A 6,322-nucleotide genomic window follows, 5' to 3' on the forward strand; every position below is an offset into this window, starting at 1 on the left:
TAAAACCCAGAAGAACTAAGTGAAATGGAGACACAGGCAATCTACCTGATACAGAGTTCAAAGTAATGATCATAACGATGGTCAAACAACTCAGAAGAATGGATGAACACAATGAGAAGTTGAACAAAGAGTTAAAAGCTATAAAGAAGAACCAAATAGAGCTGAAGAACACAATAATTGAAATTTAAAATACATTAGAAGGAATCAATAGATTGGAAGATACAGAAGAATGGATCAGTTGAGATCACTGAAGCTGAACAGAGAAAAGAACAGAAAGAAATGAGGCCAGTTTGAGAGTCCTCTGGGACAACGCCAAGCATTCTAATATTTGTATTACAGAGATCCCAGAAGGAGAAGAAAGGGGTGGAGAGTATATCTGAAGACACAAGAGCTAAAAATTTCCCTAACCCAGGAAAGGAAACAGACATCCAGGTCCAAGAAATACAGGATAAACTGAAAAGGGATCACATCAAAACACACTGCAATTAAAATGGCAAAAATGAAAGATAAAGATACTATTAAGAGCAGCAAAGGGAAAGCAGCAAGTTCTGGACAAAGGAAACCCCATTAAGCCTGCCAGCTGGATTCCAGCAGAAGCTCTGAAGACCAGAAAGGAGTGGTACTATATATTTAAAGTGATGAGAGGGAAGAGCCTACAACCAAGAAAACTCTAGTCGGCTAAGTTTTCATTCAGGATTTGATAGGGAAAACAAAAGTTTTACAGACAAGCAAACACTACAAAAGTTCACCTCCAAACTAGCTTTACAAGAAATGTTAAAGGGACTTCTCTAAGCAAAGAACAAAAGGCCACAACTAAAAACATGAATACAGAAATCAAAAGCTCATTGATAACAGGAAACACACAGAAAAGGTAGTCAACCAATCACATACAAGCTAATAGGAAGGTTAAAAGACAAGCAGTAAAACCAGTCTATGTCCACAATAAGGATTTAATGGGTACGCAAAACAGAAAGGTGTAAAATATGTCAAAACCAGTAATCATGGGGGAAGGGGAATGTTAAGGAGGGGTCATTAAAATGCATTTGAAATTAAGAGATCAGCAACTTAAAATGATCATGTATACACATATGTTGTTACATACAAACCTCATGGTAGCCACAAATCCCAAAATAATAGATACACCTACAGAAAAGATAAAGGAATTCAAACATCAAATCATAAAGGACAGTCATCAAATCACAAGGCAAGAGAACAAAAGAAGAAAGGAACAAAAATGAACCACAACAACTCCAACAAAACAATTCACAGCGGCAACACACACACATCTGTCAACAACCACTTTAGATGTAAATCGACAGACAATTCTAATAAAAAGACACAGAGCAGTTGCACGGATGAAAAACAAGACCCATACATACATATGCTGCCCACAAGAGACTCACTTCAGCTCTGGAGACACACACACTGAAAGGGAGGGGAGGGGAAAGGTACTCGGTGAAAATGGAAATCCAAAGAAAGCCGAGGTAGCAATACTTAGAGCAGACAAAATAGACTTTCAAACAAAGACGGTAATAAGAAACAAAGAAGGGATCAACCCAAGAAGAAAATGTAACAATTTTAAGTACCTACGCACCCAACACAGGAACACCTAAATACATAGAGCAAACAGTAAGTGCTGCAATTCATGAGGTCGCAGAGTTGGACACGACTGAGCGACTGAGCTGAAATATTAAGTGGCATAAAGGGAGAGGTTGACAGTAACACAATAATCGTAGGGGACCCCACTTAATCAATGGACAGATCATCCAGACAGAAAATCAGTAAGGAAACATTGCCTTAGATGACGTACTAGACCAAATGCAATATACATATATATATATGTATAGAAAACAGTCCATCCAAAAGCAGCAGAAAACACATTCTTTTCAAGTACACACAGAACATTCTTCAGGAGAGATCACATGCTAGACAACAAGTGTCAGTAAGTTCAAGAAAACCGAAACTGCATCAAGCATCTTTCCAACCACAATGCTGTAAGACTAGGAATCAACTACAAGAAAAAACTGCAAAAAAATGCAAACACGTGGAGGGTAAACAATATGCGACAAATATATGACAAAGGTCCATGTAGTAAAAGCTGTGATTTTTCCAGCAGTCATATAAGGATGTGAGAGCTGGTCCATAAAGAAGGCTGAGCACCAAAGAACTGATGCCTTTGAACTGTGGTGCTGGAGAAGACTCCAGAGTCCCTTGGACTGCAAGGAGATCAAACCGTTCAATCCTAAAGGAAATCAGTCCTGAATATTCATAGGAAGGACTGACGCTGAAGCTCTAACACTCTGGCCACCTGATGCAAAGAGATGACTCATTGCAAAAGACTCTGATGCTGGAAAAGACTGAAGGCTAAAGGAGAAGGGGTCGGTAGAGGATGAGACAGTTAGATAGCATCACTAACTCAATGGACATGATCTGAGCAAACTCTGGGACAGGGAAGCCTGGCATGCTACATTCCACAGGGTTGCAAAGAGTTGGATACGATTTGGTGGCTGAACAACAAACAACACGCTACTAAACAACCACTGAAGAGATCAGAAAAGAAATTTAAAAACTCCTGGAGATGAGTGAAAATGAGGACACAACAATCCGAAATCTGTGAGATACAGCAGAAGCGGTTCCAAGAGGGAAGCTTATATTTATACAAGCCTACCTCAGGAGACAAGAAAAATCTCAAATAAGCAACTGAACCTTACACCTAATGGAATTTTAAAAAGGAGAACAAACAAAACCCAAAGTTAGCAGAAAGAAACAAAGAGCAGAAAAAATAAAATAGAGACTTAAAAAACAATAGAAAAATCAGTGAAACTAATCTTATCTTTGATAAAATAAACAAAACGGATAAACCTTTATCTGCTGCTGCAGCTAAGTCACTTCAGTTGTGTCTGACTCTGTGCGACCCCATAGACGGCAGCCCACCAGGCTCCCCTGTCCCCGGGATTCTCCAGGCAAGAACACTGGGGTGGGGTGCCATTTCCTTCTCCAATGCGTGAAAGTGAAACGTGAAGGGGAAGTCGCTCAGTCGTGTCCGACTCTGAGCGGCCCCATGGACTGCAGCCTACCAGGCTCCTCTGTCCATGGGATTTGTCAGGCAAGAGTACTGGAGTGGGGTGCCATTGCCTAGACTCATCAAGAAAAAGAGGGCCCAAATCAATAAAATCAGTAATGAAAAAAGAGAAGCTGCAATCAACACCACATAAGTACAAAGAATAAGATTACTGTGAACAACTATATGTCAACCAAATGGACAACCTAGAAGAAATGAACAGATTCCTAGAAATGTACAATCTCCCAAGACTCAACCAGGAAGAAACAGAAAACATAAAAAATTTACCAGTAATTAAATTGAATTAGTAATAAAAAAAGAAATCCCAACAAACAAAAGTCCAGGACTAGATGGCTTCACAGGTGAATTCTACCAAACATTTAGTGAAGAGTTAATACCAACCCTATTTCAAAAAATTGCAGAGGAAGGAAAGCTTCCAAACTCACTCTATAAGGCCAGCATAATTTGAACATATCCCAGTTAATCACTTGGATATTCGGGGTTCTTACAATAACATATGTGCATTCACTCGATGTGTTTACTGAGTAAGTCCTATATCTAGTCCCTTTTCAACAAATAAGGTTGGTGGAGGGAATATCCCAGCTTATTGATGGAGCCACACTTTGAATTTTCTCAATGCCTCTTTTAACTACAGTCTTTCTGTGCTGTGCACTGAGGTGACCCAGCTTAACACAACCCCTGGCAAACATGAGAACATGACTTCAGAGAAATCTGGCTTTCTGGTATAGCTTTTCTAGGTGTAAGTTACAGCAAACCTCTGAATGATGCCTTCTTGCAATTCTCTCTCCCTTTCATTTTTAAAGCTCTATTGGTAATTTACTGTGTAATATCTTACTCACTTTCCAGTTGTTTAACCTTTCTCTTGGCAGGACGCAGTTGCTTTTTGTTTGTTTAATGAGAAGAGATGTTAGAAAGGCCTGCCCCAGATGTCTTGTATTATTGTATTCAGTTCATGCTAAGATTGGAAGTATCCTGAATCTTAAATTAGGGATCTTCTCAGTCAGAGGCTATTAGTACTTACATATTTGCATTAGGTTAGTATGAACTAAAGGAAGGGGGAAAAAAGCCTCTCATGGGGCTGAGTTGGACTATGTTCTCATAGGACTTCTAAACCAATTTTGGTAACTGTCGTTTTCCGCATCAGAACATAGAAAGGGCCACACGCAGTGTGGCAAATCACCTCTCAGATCCAGTACAGATGTACCAAGGTGCAGTAACAGAAAGGCAGTTTAAAAATCTATTTCCTTTGAAATCTATTCTATTAAATGATAAACATTGAGAAGAATAAAATCATTTTACATGTCAACAAAGTTCATAGCAGGAAACAGAACTAAGTAGCCATACAGAACATTTCTACAATGTTTGAGCATTCAACACCTTCCCTAGGGCACTCAAGCAGGCAGCAGCCTGTCACCATATAGCCCCAGTCATTTCCTGCTCCAATTCATTAAGCCCCAGGCTTTCCCCAGAAACACACAACCCATATGGAGATTCCTCTGCCAGTCAGAAAAGATCAATTCAAAGGATGCAGAAATTGATACGCCACTCTAGAGTGGGTATGAACGCCATAATCAACTGCTGCCTACACATGGAATTGTGCTTTAGGTTGATAGCGTGTGGGCAAAAGCAGCAGGAGCATAAGTTTAGACCTTATATTCGGGGTTTCTTTCGTACTGACTGGCTTCTCTGTGGCTGCCAATGAATGGATCAAGTTCAAAAGCTAAAGCCAAGTTGGCAATTTTTTTTATCTTTGCCTTCCTCTCTAAAAAAATACAATAAATAAGTAAGGATATAGCCAATTTACGAACACAGGCTTGATGAAAAACTTCAATCATTTGTCTCTCTTTCCTTCTCAGTGATACTTAAAATTCTAGGATTTCAGAGTCACATTCACAAACACTTTTATAAAAACCACTGATCCCCCCCCAAAAAAATCAAATGGCTACTGTATGCCCCAATGGAAATGAGGATAACAGCCTAATGCAGAAATGAGAGGGCTCAAAACAACCTAGCTGGCATACTCCTCTTAACCGTGAGCGAGGCACCAGGGATGCGGAGGCAACAGCAAGCTTTCAGAAGCTTGTTGCTGACAGGAGTGGAAAGACAGGCTCCTCCATCTCCCTTTCTTTCCTGGTTCTAAAGTCGTGAGCAAAATGTCTGCCTTTATTGTTTTGAAGTGGCCAAAACCACTGCCATAAAATGTGCAAAGCAAATTATATATACACATTCTCCTCCTAAAATGCCACCTCCTTTGTGAAGCTGTCTTGATTCCCCATTCAGAATGCAGAGCTCCCTTCTCTACATGCTATAATTTATACCTCCATTAATGTTTGCGAACTATTTTCTATATGAGTAATGTGTTTACAGGTCTTCTACCAAACTCCCTCTCTCTGAAAAGTTCCACAGCTCAGGGACCAAGTCATTATGTCTCTGCTCCCTACAAGGCCAAGCAAGAGTTCTTTATAAATGGTAGGAGCAAAATAAATGTTTGATGAATGAATAAATATCGTGGTGTCAGACTTATGATGGCTAGAAGTTATGATGATGTTAAGAGCAGTTACTCCCCCACCTCAATCTCTTTTCTCTGCATTTGGCATCATGATTATGTGCACTGAAGACGGAGAAAGATTTAGAGATTACATTTTATATTCAATATGTCTATTTTGATAATGCTCAAGTAAAAACTGTCTTTTGGAAAAATTTCCAGTGTTAAACTGATTTTGGTGGGGAGAAGTTTCAGTCAGTCAGACAAAAGGCATCTCTGCTTTCTGTGACGGCAGTGTGCTATCACACACCAGGAAAAAAACGGGCAAAATACTAAAAGCTGAGAGGACTCCACAAGACTCTACTAGGTATCACACCAGGTGCTACCTACACAAATTGCCAAGAAGAAAGAAGGAACCCTGAATGGTCTTTGGGTCTCAAAAGCAGAAGTCTACCTAGACACAATGCGTGACAGCTGATTCAGGTACATGGAGTGAAAGGAGACACACGTGTCTAAAGAAAGGTCAACTTGAGGCAATGAAAAGCCATCTCAAAAAAGACTTTCCCCCTCCATTTTCATCTGTTTCACACGTTATTTTACTACTGGACACGGGATTTGGCAAAACTTTAACAACTGATTATTTGTAAATTTCTAAACAATGATCACTTTCTCCTACAACAAACGTTTTTTCCTTCCAAAACAAACAAGATACTTTGCTTTGACAGGGGCGATTTCCAATCTCTTAGCACTGAAAG

Source organism: Bos taurus, chromosome 17 (assembly GCF_002263795.3).
Source record: "Bos taurus isolate L1 Dominette 01449 registration number 42190680 breed Hereford chromosome 17, ARS-UCD2.0, whole genome shotgun sequence".
Lineage (NCBI taxonomy): Eukaryota > Metazoa > Chordata > Mammalia > Artiodactyla > Bovidae > Bos > Bos taurus.